The sequence below is a fragment of the Doryrhamphus excisus genome, linkage group LG15 (genome assembly GCF_037039965.1).
Source record: "Doryrhamphus excisus strain RoL-2023G ecotype Guam linkage group LG15, RoL_Dexc_Guam_v1.1, whole genome shotgun sequence".
NCBI classification, from domain to species: Eukaryota; Metazoa; Chordata; class Actinopteri; order Syngnathiformes; family Syngnathidae; genus Doryrhamphus; species Doryrhamphus excisus.
The window spans coordinates 18,909,642-18,925,931 of NC_136371.1; positions in this window are offsets into that span (position 1 = coordinate 18,909,642).

Here is a 16,290-nt window from a genome sequence, read left to right on the forward strand (position 1 = left end):
AAGGCTGGCCCTCTAAGGCTGGCCCTTTAAGACTGGCCTTTTAAGGCTGGCCCTTTAAGGCTGGCCCTTTAAGCTGGCCCCTTAAGGCTGGCCCTTTAAGCTGGCCCTCTAAGGCTGGCCCTTTAAGCTGGCCCTCTAAGGCTGGCCCTTTAAGGCTGGCCCTTTAAGGCTTGCCCTTTAAGGCAGGCCCTCTAAGGCTGGCCCTTTAAGGCTTGCCCTTTAAGGCTGGCCCTTTAAGCTGGCCCCTTAAGGCTGGCCCTTTAAGCTGGCCCTCTAAGGCTGGCCCTTTAAGCTGGCCCTTTAAGGCTGGCCCTTTAAGCTGGCCCTGTAAAGCTGGCCCTCTAAGGCTGGCCTTTTAAGCTGGCCCTTTAAGGCTGGCCCTTTAAGCTGGCCCTCTAAGGCTGGCCCTTTAAGGCTGGCCCTTTAAGGCTGGCCCTTTAAGCTGGCCCCTTAGGGCTGGCCCTCTAAGGCTGGCCCTTTAAGCTGGCCCTTTAAGGCTGGCCCTGTAAGCTGGCCCTTTAAGGCTGGCCCTTTAAGGCTGGCCCTTTAAGCTGGCCCCTTAAGGCTGGCCATCTAAGGCTGGCCCTTTAAGCTGGCCCTTTAAGGCTGGCCCTTTAAGCTGGCCCTTTAAGGCTGGCCCTTTAAGCTGGCCCTTTAAGGCTGGCCCTCTAAGGCTGGCCCTTTAAGACTGGCCTTTTAAGGCTGGCCCTTTAAGGCTGGCCCTTTAAGCTGGCCCCTTAAGGCTGGCCCTTTAAGCTGGCCCTCTAAGGCTGGCCCTTTAAGCTGGCCCTCTAAGGCTGGCCCTTTAAGGCTGGCCCTTTAAGGCTTGCCCTTTAAGGCAGGCCCTCTAAGGCTGGCCCTTTAAGGCTTGCCCTTTAAGGCTGGCCCTTTAAGCTGGCCCCTTAAGGCTGGCCCTTTAAGCTGGCCCTCTAAGGCTGGCCCTTTAAGCTGGCCCTTTAAGGCTGGCCCTTTAAGCTGGCCCTGTAAAGCTGGCCCTCTAAGCCTGGCCTTTTAAGCTGGCCCTTTAAGGCTGGCCCTTTAAGCTGGCCCTCTAAGGCTGGCCCTTTAAGGCTGGCCCTCTAAGGCTGGCCTTTTAAGCTGGCCCTTTAAGGCTGGCCCTTTAAGCTGGCCCTCTAAGCCTGGCCCTTTAAGGCTGGCCCTTTAAGGCTGGCCCTTTAAGCTGGCCCCTTAGGGCTGGCCCTCTAAGGCTGGCCCTTTAAGCTGGCCCTTTAAGGCTGGCCCTGTAAGCTGGCCCTTTAAGGCTGGCCCTTTAAGGCTGGCCCTTTAAGCTGGCCCTTTAAGGCTGGCCCTTTAAGGCTGGCCCTTTAAGGCTGGCCCTTTAAGCTGGCCCCTTAAGGCTGGCCCTTTAAGCTGGCCCTCTAAGGCTGGCCCTTTAAGCTGGCCCTCTAAGGCTGGCCCTTTAAGGCTGGCCCTTTAAGGCTTGCCCTTTAAGGCTGTCCCTTTAAGCTGGCCCTTTAAGGCTGGCCATCTAAGTCTGGCCCTTTAAACTGGCCCTTTAAGGCTGGGCCTCTAAGGCTGGACCTCAAAGGCTGGCCCTTTAAGCTGGCCCTTTAAGGCTGGCCCCCTAAGGCTGGCCCTTTAAGGCTGGCCCTTTAAGGCTGGCCCTTTAAGGCTGGCCCTTTAAGGCTGGCCCTCCAAGGCTGGCCCTTTAAGGCTGGCCCTTTAAGGCTGGCCCTTTAAGCTGGCCCCTTAAGGCTGGCCATCTAAGGCTGGCCCTTTAAGCTGGCCCTTTAAGGCTGGCCCTTTAAGCTGGCCCTTTAAGGCTGGCCCTTTAAGCTGGCCCTTTAAGGCTGGCCCTCTAAGGCTGGCCCTTTAAGACTGGCCTTTTAAGGCTGGCCCTTTAAGGCTGGCCCTTTAAGCTGGCCCCTTAAGGCTGGCCCTTTAAGCTGGCCCTCTAAGGCTGGCCCTTTAAGCTGGCCCCTTAAGGCTGGCCCTTTAAGCTGGCCCTCTAAGGCTGGCCCTTTAAGCTGGCCCTCTAAGGCTGGCCCTTTAAGGCTTGCCCTTTAAGGCTGGCCCTTTAAGGCTGGCCCTTTAAGCTGGCCCTTTAAGGCTGGCCATCTAAGTCTGGCCCTTTAAACTGGCCCTTTAAGGCTGGGCCTCTAAGGCTGGACCTCAAAGGCTGGCCCTTTAAGCTGGCCCTTTAAGGCTGGCCCCCTAAGGCTGGCCCTTTAAGGCTGGCCCTTTAAGGCTGGCCCTTTAAGGCTGGCCCTCTAAGGCTGGCCCTTTAAGGCTGGCCCTTTAAGGCTGGCCCTTTAAGCTGGCCCCTTAAGGCTGGCCATCTAAGGCTGGCCCTTTAAGCTGGCCCTTTAAGGCTGGCCCTTTAAGCTGGCCCTTTAAGGCTGGCCCTTTAAGCTGGCCCTTTAAGGCTGGCCCGCTAAGGCTGGCCCTTTAAGACTGGCCTTTTAAGGCTGGCCCTTTAAGGCTGGCCCTTTAAGCTGGCCCCTTAAGGCTGGCCCTTTAAGGCTGGCCCTTTAAGCTGGCCCCTTAAGGCTGGCCCTTTAAGCTGGCCCTCTAAGGCTGGCCCTTTAAGCTGGCCCTCTAAGGCTGGCCCTTTAAGGCTTGCCCTTTAAGGCTGGCCCTTTAAGGCTGGCCCTTTAAGGCTGGCCCTTTAAGCTGGCCCCTTAAGGCTGGCCATCTAAGGCTGGCCCTTTAAGCTGGCCCTTTAAGGCTGGCCCTTTAAGCTGGCCCTTTAAGGCTGGCCCTTTAAGCTGGCCCTTTAAGGCTGGCCCTCTAAGGCTGGCCCTTTAAGCTGGCCCTTTAAGGCTGGCCCTTTAAGCTGGCCCTTTAAGGCTGGCCCTTTAAGCTGGCCCTTTAAGGCTGGCCCTTTAAGGCTGGCCCTTTAAGCTGGCCCCTTAGGGCTGGCCCTTTAAGGCTGGCCCTGTAAGCTGGCCCTTTAAGGCTGGCCCTTTAAGGCTGGCCCTTTAAGCTGGCCCTTTAAGGCTGGCCCTTTAAGGCTGGCCCTTTAAGGCTGGCCCTTTAAGCTGGCCCTTTAAGGCTGGCCCTTTAAGGCTGGCCCTTTAAGCTGGCCCTTTAAGGCTGGCCCTTTAAGGCTGGCCCTTTAAGCTGGCCCCTTAAGGCTGGCCCTTTAAGCTGGCCCTCTAAGGCTGGCCCTTTAAGCTGGCCCTCTAAGGCTGGCCCTTTAAGGCTTGCCCTTTAAGGCTGGCCCTTTAAGCTGGCCCCTTAAGGCTGGCCCTTTAAGGCTGGCCCTTTAAGGCTGGCCCTTTAAGCTGGCCCTTTAAGGCTGGCCCTTTAAGCTGGCCCTGTAAAGCTGGCCCTCTAAGGCTGGCCTTTTAAGCTGGCCCTTTAAGCTGGCCCTTCTTCTTCTTCTTCTTCTTAATTTATTTCAGACATGAATACTATGTTACATTATTCTTTCTCACATATGCACTTACAATATCTATTTATATATATATATATATATATATATATACATACACAAATATATACATACATATACATACACAAATATCTACATACATACATATATACATATATACACATACACATACATGCATACACACAACACCTCATTACTACACATGTCTGAAAAGGAGCAGGAAGAAGCAAAGCTTATTAAATCCTACCCCTTCTCCACGCCATAGCAGTTACCAATTCAATAAGTTTTTTTTTTTTTTTGTTTGCTTTTTTATTCCACACTTATGACAAAACAACAAAAGAAGAGTGGGAACATCGGACACCCCAGCAAAACCCCAGAACATTGCTGAAGCACACCACCAACCCCGCCAGTCAACCCACCTGGCCCCGACCCCCCTAGCCCCTGAGTGCACCCACCGAGTGCCCAGCACCCCAGCAGTCCCCGCACACCCCGCTGCCCTCCAATAAGACGCCATTTTGGCTGAACCCACAAGTATGTGTGATCCCTGGGCGGGCCTACATTTGGATGGATTGTTTGTTCTGTTATCCAACAGACCTCTTCCTCGTGCCACAGACATGTTACCAACATGTGGTCAACGTGACACCCGATGTCCAACCATCATTTACCTCATTATTGTGAGGCCACACGGAATGCTCCCATAAGAAGCACCCACCAAGCCCGGGCGCCCACAGCGCCATCTGCGGCTATTGAGGCCCCAGCCCCGCCAGAGAGCAGCAAGCAGCTGCTGAAGCACCTGAGACCCAGACTCACACCCCCAGTAGCCAGGGGAGGCCAGACAAGGCAGGGTCCACTTTACGAGGCCACAGCACACTCCCGCCCTTCCCAGAGCTTCACCTAGATGCCCGACATCACCCCCCCCTCATGTTGTCTGCCTATAAATGATGTTACCATGATGTAAACATAACAACTGGATTTGTTGCAACTTGGCTCACAGCAACTGTTATGTAATCTATACAATGCGGTTTACAATTTGCTTTCTGGTACTCATGATTCCCTTTCATATTTACTCATAAGATTGTTTATAAATAGTTGTTTAAATCTATTTAGCGTATCACAAGTTTTCATCTTTAAATCTAAATTATTCCATATATCTACTCCGTTGATTGACATACATCTTTGCTTTACATTTGTTCGTACTTTCCCTTTTGTATACACACTCATTCCTCGTAGGTCATATTGACTAGTACGAATCTGAAACATCCCCTGGACAACATTTGGGAGCATGTTTTTATTTACCTTAAACATCATTTGCGCAGTTTTGAAATCAACTAGGTCATAAAATTTTACAATTTGTGAATGTAAATAGAATTTACTTGTTGGTGCTTGGTAAGCAGCTTGATTGATTATCCTTATTATTCTCTTTTGCATCATGTAAATTGGTTTTGCAATGGTTTTGTAGGTGTGTCCCCAGATTTCAATGCCATAGACAATATATGGCTCTATAAAAGTTCGATATAGTAATTGTAGAGAGTGTTTATTGAGGATATACTTTAGTTTATATAGTATTGCGATTACTTTTGATATTTTGTTTTTTATATGATTTATATGTGATTTCCAGTTGAGTTTGTCATCTACAATAATTCCTAAAAATTTGCTTTCCTTTACGCGTTCAATTTCCGTATTCTCTATTTTAATTTGTGTTTGTTTTATTTTTTTATAGTTTCCAAATATAATATATTTGGTTTTATGTAGGTTTAATGATAATTTATTTGTGGCGAGCCATCTTTTTATGGTTCCGAGCTCCCTCTGCACTGTAACCAGGAGATGTTCCAGATCCCCACCAGTACATAATACATTTGTGTCATCGGCAAACAAAACAAAATGTAACAGCTTAGACACTTTACAGATGTCATTCATATATATAATAAATAATTTAGGACCCAGCACAGAACCTTGTGGTACCCCGCATGTCACATTCAGTAGATCAGATTTATTATCATTTAGTTGCACATATTGTTGTCTATTATTTAAATAATCTTGTAACCACCTTAGTGCTATACCTCTGATCCCATATCTTTCCAGCTTCTTTATTAATAAGTTGTGGTCAATAGTATCGAATGCTTTTTGTAAGTCCATAAAAATACCAATTGCATATTCCTTATTATCTATTGCTGTCGCTATTTTTTCTGTAAGTTCCATGACTGCTAATGTCGTAGATCGCTTTGATCTGAACCCATATTGATGTTCAGTTAGTACTTTTTGTGTTTCTATAAAGTGATCAAGTCTATGGTTAAAAAGTTTCTCTAAAATTTTGGAGAATTGTGGAAGTATAGAGATGGGTCTATAATTAGCGAATATATGTTTATTTTCGGTTTTATATATTGGAATGACTTTTGCTATTTTCATTTGATTAGGAAATATGCCTGTTTGAAATGACTGGTTGCAAATATGGGTCAGAGGTGTAGCTATACAATCTACAACTTCTTTTACTAATTGCATATCAATGCCAGTATAGTCAACTGATTTTTTGTTTTTACATGTATTTACCACATCCACAAGTTCTCTTTCAGTTATTTTCTTGAGGAAGATGGTATTTGGATTTACCTTAATAATATTCTCATCTACATCTTGAGTTGCTGTTGGGTGTACAATTTCTTTTGACAAGTCATGGCCCATATTCACAAAATAGTTGTTAAAGCCATTTGTAATTTCATTAGCTTTGGTTATATGTGGCTGATTCTCTTTAGTAAAGTAATTAGGATAATATAATTTAGTAACTCCTTTTTTAATAATAGTATTAAGCACTTTCCATAAACTCTGTGTGTCATTTTTGTGCTCTTCTAATTGTCTATGATAGTAATCCTTCTTATTGGTTCTCAATATGCTAATTAATTTATTTTTATATTTTTTATATTTATTCTCAGCTTCCTTTGTTCTTGACTGCAGAAACTGTTTGTAAAGTAGGTTTTTCTTTTTACACGCATTTTCCAAACCCCTTGTCATCCAAGGCTTTTCACATTGTATTTTCTTCTTTTTTGTTGTAATGGGACAATGTTTATCATATAATTTGGTAAAAGTTGCCAGAAATTCTTCGTATGCTTTATTAGGGTCATTGTTTGAGTAAATACCTGTCCATCTTTGCTCTTTTAAGTCCTTCTTAAGTGCTTCTATGGATTCAGTTGTTCTATATCTTATGTTGTAGGTATCAGAGTTTGCCTGTGTTTGGGTGTCATATGAACATTGTACTGTTATGAATACAGGTAAATGGTCACTGATGTCATTAAGAAGAAGTCCACTTACTATTTTTTTCTCCATTGCATTGGTAAATATATTATCTATTAGTGTTGCAGTGTCTGTTGTTATTCTACTAGGTTTTAATATGGTAGGAAATAAATTTACACTGTACAGTGATTCAATATAGCTTTTTGTCTTATTGTGTTTATGTGGGTTTAATAGATCTATGTTAAAGTCACCACAGACAATTACCATTTTTCTATCATTCATCTTATGATACATTTCAATAAGTTTATCATTAAATACATCTATACAAGATCCTGGTGTTCTGTAGATGCAACTTATTATTATGTTACTGGTTTTCCCCATATCTATTTCTATTGTGACACATTCCATGATGTTTTCTATTTGCACTGACATATGCTCAATTTTTTTATACTTTAAATCACTGCTCACAAATAGGGCAACTCCTCCTCCCTTCTTATTGCTCCGATTTGTGGTAAATAATTCATACCCATCTAAACTAACATCAGCTTCTTTCTCACTGTCCAACCAAGTCTCTGATATTGCAATCACGTTAAAGGTAGGAATTTGTTTTAAATAGTCCCTGATTTTGGTGAAGTTTCTACTCAAACTTCTGCTGTTGAAGTGTATGACTGAAAAGGTTCCATCCATTAATTTTTTTTCTGTAAATGTCTCATCTGTGTAGTAGTCACAGCTACAGTTAATTGTGTTATAATGATGATTTTCTGAATCAATACTATTGTCTATATCATACATCTTGTGTTCAGTGTATGCAAAAGTTTCCAAATTCAGCTGTTCTAAATCATGATGTTCACTGCTCACGCTGTCTGCCACAGTCTCAATCAGTCCATCATCGTCTAAATCACTGAAGGGAAGTCTATATTCATTGTTCAGTTCCATTATTGGCATCATAGTGTATCATATAAACACAGTTATAATTTGGGATAAATGCACTTTTGTTCATACCCTCATTTACCTCATATATTTCACTCATAATATCAATATCTATATTTATATATGCATCCATGTTCTAATATATGCCCATTTTCTATATCCCACCACAACATATTGTCCATAGCCTGTCTTTCAATCAATTATAACAACAATTGTTCATTTCCTTCTTCTAAGTTGTTCAAGGTCTTTCAAGTCTCTTATCATCCTCGGCTGTGACCCTTCTTGTTCTCTTATCCATATGTTGCCATTTCTGGTCCATGTTGCGAAAATGCTTTTTTGTTTTCTTAGTATCCTTGCCTCTCGTGCAATGTCCCCATTTTTCTTTGTCAAGTGCTCATTTAAGTATACATTTGTACCTTTAAGTTTCTTTGCTTGCATTAACAGTTCATTCCTATGCTTTCTACTGATAAATCTTATGATGATAGCCGGTTTCTCCTTCTCTGTCTTTCTGGGTAATACGTGACAGATAGATATATCAGCACTTTGAATGCTTATGTTCTTACTGTGCAGAAATCCCACTACTTGTTGCTCCAGTGTCAGTAGTTCTTCCCGTGGTGCATCTTCTGTTGTCTCCAAGTTAGCTGTAGCTCGTGCGTAAGTTCGGTGTCGCGTTTCCAGACCTGTTAGTACCAAGTTGTCTCTTTTCGTGTATTGTTCCAATTCGTCCACCCTCTGCTCCAGCACAATAATCCTTCTGTCTTTTTCCATTAGCATAGCCTTCAAGGTTTTTACTTCCTCCACCAGTCCAATTAGTCGTTCCTGTTGTGATGTTAGCTTTGCAAGCTCACCAGACATAAAATTCAATGCTTTTTTAATCTCTTCCATGTCGTCAGCTGCTGCCGTGTCCTTATCTTTGTCCCGTGTATTGCTTCTCCCACTAGGCATTCTCGTTTCACTAGTCAGTGATTTGAGGGGGGGGTAAATAATAATAATAATAATAGTCCGGTGTCTTCCGGGTTTGCGTAAAGCTTCACTCATTTCCCGGTAAGTCAGCATGATGTATTTTGTATGGATGAATTCATTGAAATCTCAAGATATATGATGGTTTGGCAGTAGTTTTAAAGCTCAGTCCGCTATATTGTCAAAAGTGTCACTCTTGTATTTTTTTCCTCTTATACAGCATGATACTCCAAAACAATTAGCTGCACCACATACAGTTGAAATAAAAGTCTATGGTCACGTCGCGGTAAAACAGTTCAACTTTGCAACAACTTTTCACTCCTTTCCCGGTCAGCAAGCATGATGTATTTGGTGTCAATGGATTGGTTGAAATCTCAAGATTCATATAATACCACTGGTTTGGTGCTACCTTTGAGTCCGCTAGATTGTCAAACATGTCCATGTTGCATTTTTCTCTCTTATGCAGTACGCTAGGAGCCTCCAGCACGCTAGGCCTAATGTTTGTAAACATTGCCAATCATGAATTGTTATTAGTAAGGATCATTTGAGATGGTTATGTTTTAATGTGATGTTTTGCTTAATGTCTATAGCCTGTACTATTTACAGCATCATTTAGTTTGTTTTTGTAACCCACATGGAAGTTATGCATCCTTGGAAAATAATGAAAATATATTTTATAATCAAATGATGATGATGAATATTTCTATCATATAAAAATATTCCCCGGTCTTTTATAACGTCCGTGAATGCAACCCAGTCACATGACGGAAGACGGAACGTTCTTCCGCTTGCGCTGCGTCTCAGCCAATCAGGTTCGCCAGGGCCGCAATCAAATACACCGGTGCGCTCTCCCTCACACACAGTGGTGAGGAGACAGGCTACAGGACGCTGCTAACACGGTTAGTCTCGAACAAACTACTTCAACTTATATATATTGTTGATCGTTCTCTAAAACTTTGTGCATTATAAAACTTGTAGAAGCCGCGTGCCGTCGCTGCAGACATCTGGGTTCTAGCGGGGACTGAATTACGAGGGAATCGGTGAGTCTGGATGCTATTGTTGCGTGTGGTTAGCTTATGTAGCGTTAGCATATCAATGCGATCGGCAACCAACTTCGCTGCTGTAATGCGATTCATTGTTATGCTAACCCCCAAAACGATAATCAAACTTTTTAACTTGATTAACTGTTTAAATATTGAGCCACTGCTTTTGATTACTGTGTATTCTGAATGTTATGCACCTTAAATTGCATTTTAAAACAATCCTCTTTAAAGCTAAACCGGGGTTGATCATTGAAAATGTATTTTTATATTCTGATTTTGCATACTGATTCATTGATTTGTGTACACTGAGCTAGCTGATGATAATTATGACTGATTTACTGATAGTGGTCCTGTCTGTGATATACAGGCCAGGTGTGCCTGGTTGGGGACCCCGAGGCGAGCTAGACCCAAAGAGAACCGAACCACTTCAACATCCTCCTGCGGTCTGGTAGGGGTGTTGGCAGCCAGTTCTCTCCCACCTATGCACTGGTCACTTTATCTGTTCACATATGAACTCTGTTGCGCGCGATCATGGACAATTTCCACATATACCATGGACTCTGGGTTCCTATGAGATGGACATTCGCTCCACACATTGTTGTGGCCACTGACCCTTTATTGTGAATACTGTGATTTTGTGCTTTGTGTGATTTGAAGGGCGTTTACACCCTGGACTGTGCTGAACCACTGTTGAATTGTGATTTCTTTATTTGTAAGAAACAAATGAACTAGATTGAAAGACTGAAGTGCACTTCATCAAACAGCTATAGGAATTCCCAAAACCTCTATACCATTTTACTGCCGTTTGTAAATATTGTCAATAATTTGTCACTGTTTGCACTTAAAGCAAATAATAAGGCACCAAGCCACTTAAAAGTACATTTTGTGTCTTGTGTGATATTACTGTACCTCAACCTCCCTAGAGCCGAGCATAGATCTTCTGAGCTAGTCCGTACTTGTATTTAATTCATCTTGACCTTTTCTTGCATTTCTCATACGTATATGCTACATTTTCACAAAATGCAATTTGATATTGTAATACTTACTTGTAATACATTACCGTTGTGGTGTACTGGCCACCGGTCCAGGGTGTACCCCGCCTCTCGCCCCCAAGTCAGCCGTACTATGTACTATGTACTATGTACTATGTACTATGACTGTTGTGATCAGAGGTGTAAATGTTCAGAAATCCTATGTGTTTGATTGTAGGACCTTCTGGGCTGTGACCTGTCTGAGACTTCAGGACCATAGACAGCGATGGTCACAGACTGAGTGCTGTCAGTCTTAAAGGTACTATATGTAAGAAATGTGTAGATTGATTGATTTTTGAAAAAATGGGACATGGGAGATGATAGCCGTATGGCTAATTTGCACTTCCCATTGGCAGCTTGGTTTTGAACATATAAATCACATTATTCATAAAACATGCAAGGTTATGTGTTTCATGCGTATTACTATATTGCAACTTGCCCAAGTGCACACTAGATGCTGTAAAGTGCTATTTTCATTTGACAATTCTCCAAACATTTTACAATCATGAAATACCAACAATGGTCATTTTATAATACTGAGAGAACTAGACTCTAAAAATGATTCATGGGATTAGTTAGTTGAGCTTAAAATCAAGAGCTTTTTCAACATAAAAGAATAAGGTTGTTACATGGACTTATTATAACAAGTTGGTAACTTATTTGAAGAAGTTGGTCCAGCTGAAAATATGGGCTTAGTTAGTTGAGTTGAGTTAAAATCAAGAGCTTTTTCAACATAAAACGATAAACTTGTGTCACTGACTTATTAAAACAAGTTGTTAACTTATTTGAAGAAGTTGGCCCAGCTGAAAATAGAAAAATAGAAATGTTAACTTAAATATGTATGTATATTTTGAAGCAAACTTTTGAACAAATTCAAATACAAAAACTTTATCTGTCCCCAGGGGTAATTCAAAGGCCACATTAAACATGCCGTTTCAAAACAAGAGCACCGCTCATGTTTCATGTTCATAGTAATGGGAGCTTTTATTTTGAAAAAAACAGGGAAGACGTTCTATTGTACGATGTCTCCGAGATGTCAGGACCAAACGTTTCTCCGAATTTTCTGGATGAAGGTAAGCTACAGGGTCACATTCTCACTTAAAAGGTTGTTAAAACTTGATGAAATGACATATTCCCACAGCTAGAGCCAAATGTTCAACAGCTTTCAGAAGCTGCTCTGCTCCTGCTCCTGCTTCTGGTTTTATCCTGCAATCACGTACAGAGAGGAGCCAGACTGCGACTGCTATTAATGCCTGTTGGAAAATCCCCAAAATCCCAAGAAAAAAACAAGAGTTTCTATGGAGCAATACGAGGTAAGTAACTGTTTTTGCTTTATTTTGTTCATAACGGCTACTAACTGTATCAGCAAATGTTGCACTAATTCGTGTTAACGCAGACATCATTGAAATGAAGCTAATGTAGCCATTTTGTAAAATGGTAGCTTCATAGCTGCCTATAACTGCATGTTACAAAACTTTAGAACTGAAGCTGTTCATAAATGTCCTTTTGCCCGCGCTCTCTCGCCCAGCGCCGCCCCTCGACCGTTTATCGTCAGACAAAGACGTCTGTGGCAGCCGAACGATTTGAATTAGCGGTAAACGTTAGTTAGTATATCACTCTTATCAAGGTAAGAGAAATGAGTGTATTGTTTTGTTCACATTTTTTCCAAGTTTGGACTACATTGATGAAGTTTGGCCAGCTAGTAGTTTCTGTTTTAAGTGACGTGTTGGTGTGTGTCTATGAGAGGTTAAGGCACCCACATTAGTTGTAGATACGCCATAGAACAAGTTTCCTTTTAGTAAGGCTGCAGTAGGCCTGGCTATTTTTCTCTTTTGCTATTGAGACAGGTGGCATTTTCTGAAGTTAGGAATGAATGTATACACACAAAATGTGTGTATAGTGGTGTGTAGTGTTTTTTTTTTCTCATTTAGCTCACTTTAAAAGTCCAAAATATTGTGAAGCAGTTCAACCATATTTCAAATCCTTTAGAACCCAAGACAAAGGATCATTTTTGTGCAGTTGGTTGCAAGCACATTTTTCACAGTTTTTCCATCTTCAATTTAGAAACACATCATAGGCAATATATTTTTCCAAGTCATGCTGCACACGCTGTAAGCACTAAAGCTATGAATCACTAAACAATTCCAAATGTCATGAAAAAATTCAAAGCCGTTTAAATAGAGCTTTGTTTAGTTTTAAAAATGAATTGGACCTGTAAACTTGTGTCAAGAAAAAGTGATCTTTGAAAGCATTATAGGCTTAGACCATGGTGGCCATGGTGGAGAACTTCTCCCTTGCCTCCATTGGGAGCGTTATTGGGAGCGTTATTGCTCGTTTAAAACATGGGGCAGCCTGAGAACCCATCTGTCAAGAAGCCATTCAACTCGTGAGACAGGGACACGCAGAGAAGTTCTGTCTTTGAAATGTTCATGTTGCTCTTTAAACACCATCTCCACAGAAAGAGAATACTTTGAACACATTGGCCGTCATTTAAAAAAGCAGGAAACAGTGTCTTGTGTTTTTGAAAATTGCTCTTGCTCTCAAAACAAACATTTCTGGAACATTTGCCTCTCATAGGAGCCGGAAACACACTCCTCTGGATCATTCCCTGGATGACTTCAAGCCTGAGCTCTTGCAGAGGTACTGTATGTTCATCTTTCAAATACAGGGGTCCTTTTGATATGATCCTTTTGACGAGGATATGGAGGTTACAGTGAGTGAAGATCCTGAAGATGAAGAAATGAGAGAACTGCCACTGCAACTTCATTGAAAAAAATGTAGCCCACCTGCTGTTGAAAATGGAAAGCATATTCAATGTACCACAAAGGTGTATTCATGAGTTAGTGGAAGAACTGCACTTTATTTCTTCATCAGCTTCAGGTCCTCTTTTGAAAGATATTTTACAGTCATGCTTAAAGAGGCATAATTGTTGATGAAAAGTTGATGATGTGATCATCTCAGAGATGGCGACAGACCTATCTGTGCAAGTCTAAGCCAATGACATTAGCTCTAGGACATACTGCTCCTCTTTCCACCTTTCCACCTACAAAAGAAGGGAGCATTTTTCCATGGTGGAACCTACAGAATATCTAATCATGTCTTCTCAGTTCTTCTCAGGGAGAAGAAAAGTTTCCAACATGTACCAATTTGAAAGTCCTTGCATGAGGTTTTGAAGAAAAAAAGAGATCCAGGATTTGCTCAAACATAGCTCTGAAGCAGACAGCAGCTCTGACACTCACTACAATTCATTTCATGATGGCATACATTTGAAAAACAATAAATTGCTATGAGAAAAGAATCCAGCCATTTCTCTCATTCTGTATGTGGATGATTTTGAAGTGTGTAATCCACTTGGCACATCAAGAAAAAAACACAAAATGACTGCTGTGTATTGGGTTTTAGCCAATGTGCCACCATTGCTCAGATCCTCGCTCACATCAATCTACCTTGCCATTCTCTGCAAGGCTGATGATGTTCAAAAGTTTGGCTATAGTGCTGTGTTAGAACCACTGCTTAAGGACCTTCCTTGCCAGCCTAGAAGAAGAAGGACTTTACATTCCTTCAATAGGTCTACGAGTCAAAGGTACTGTGTATTGTGTCGTTGCAGATAACCTTGGTGCCCACTCTATTGGAGGGTTTGTGGAGAGCTTCTCACGTCTCACAAGTACACACACCTGCAGGTTCTGTCTTGGAGAAAGATCTCAATTCCAGGTGAGTGAAGTTAAAACAGGAACAACACAAGAGCACAGGTTGCATGTTCAGACAGCACAGAGAGATACAAGTGCATTCTTCTCATTGTTATGGAGTAAAGAGACAGTGCCCACTGACTGACAAACTCAAATATTTCAATGTTTTATCTGGCTATCCACCTGATTTGCTACATGATCTCTTTGAAGGCGTTGTGCCTTTAGAGTTAGCACTATGCCTAAATGTGTTCATCAAAGAGAAATATTTCACACTCGAGGAATGAAATCAATGAATCAAAGAGTTCCCATACAGATGGACAGATAGAACGGATGCACCGCAACCAGTTCCACTGACTTTTGCTGCAAGAAAAACTGTTGGTGGAAATGCCCATGAAAACTGGGCTTTGCTTCGCCTCCTTCCCCTGATAGTTGGAGAAAGAATCCCTGAGAATGAACCAGCATGGCTGATCCTTCTGAACCTTAAGGACATAGTTGAACTTGTCCTTTCTCCTGTTCACACAGACCTCGCTGTTTGTTTCCTTGAAAGCAAGATTTCTGAGCATCGGCACAGATTCCTGGAGGTTTTCCCTCAGGAAAGCATCATTTTCTTGAACACTACCCACACCAGCCAGATGAAAGCGTTTGGTCCACTTGGTTCATTTGGTTCACTTTGTGGACTATGCGCTTTGAAGCTAAGCACAGCTTTTTGAAGCGTGTGGTCAGACATACGCATAGCTTCCGAAACATTCTGTTGTCTCTTGCAGTGAAGCATCAGTTAATGATTGCATACCATCTACATGGCAGTAAAATTGTTCAGTCTCTACAAGTAGCAAAAGTGTCAACAGTGGATTTGACTGTGCTGAGGGAAGACATTAAGAAAGCAGTGGAATGAAAATTCCCTGGTGAATCATTTGTCCACATGGCAAACACAGTGTGCTACAGTGGCACCAGTTGTTCCACTGGCATGATCTTGGCACGTGGTTCAACAGGTGGTCTGCCAGATTTTGTAGAATTGATGCAGCTTGTTGTCATAAATGGCAAGGTTGGCTTCATTGTCAAATGTTTCAATTCATGGTATATTGAGCATCTTAGAAACACAACAAGTGTTTTCAAGCTCATTGAGCCTCGTGAGTTGTTTGACATCTTCCCCATGGCAGCATACGGTGTTGCAGGGAAGCGTACCATAGATTGCAAAGGGGTCAGTATAACTCATCATTTGTTTGAGTTTATAGGAGAGACCTCAAAAATGGCATCATCCTCTCTGTATATGGGGTTACTGTCTCATTACAAAAACAAAGTTGTTGTTTTTTTTCAATGAACGTGCTTGCCCCACACTTGAGCACAAATGATCATTTTCACTTGCAGGTGTAGTGAGAATATACAACTCCTTGAATGTGTGTATTCCAATCATATTTTTGTGATGAAGTGTGATAATGTTCAACCTATAATCAAACATGAGACAATATTAGTTTGTCAATTTGCCAGAAGCATGGTAAGACTTTTAAACCCAGACCACACTGATTCTCGCTGAGGAGAGGATGTTAGGCTCTTGATGACTATGCCAATATGGAGATCTGAAATTATGATTAGTAGTAGTTGTAAATATGAGCTCCATAATACTGACACGAGATGGACAACAAGATGGTACAAGATCTTTGTAGTTTGACTTTTATGACATTATTCTTCAGGGGGAAATGTTCAAGTGAACAAAGCTTTGTTCCTATCCTTGTCTTTGCCACAGAAATAAAAGTCTTCAACATTTAATCATAGTATAAGCAGGCATATAGGATTCTTTGCATTGGCTTTTGTAGAAGTATACTTATGGACACAAATCTAAGACTTGGTGTGAAGTTTGATGATGAGGAAATGTCACGGATGTGTGATGTCAAATTTCTTGGAGACTGAATCAACCAGTACTTGTCAGCATACTAGTTTACTATATGATAAATGTGATGAAAATTCAAAGTCCAAAGCTTTTATTTATCTAGAGTCATTTTTAGTGGTCATATTCTTCTCCCATACTGAATGATGATGATTATATGATGTGTCTGCATGTATTC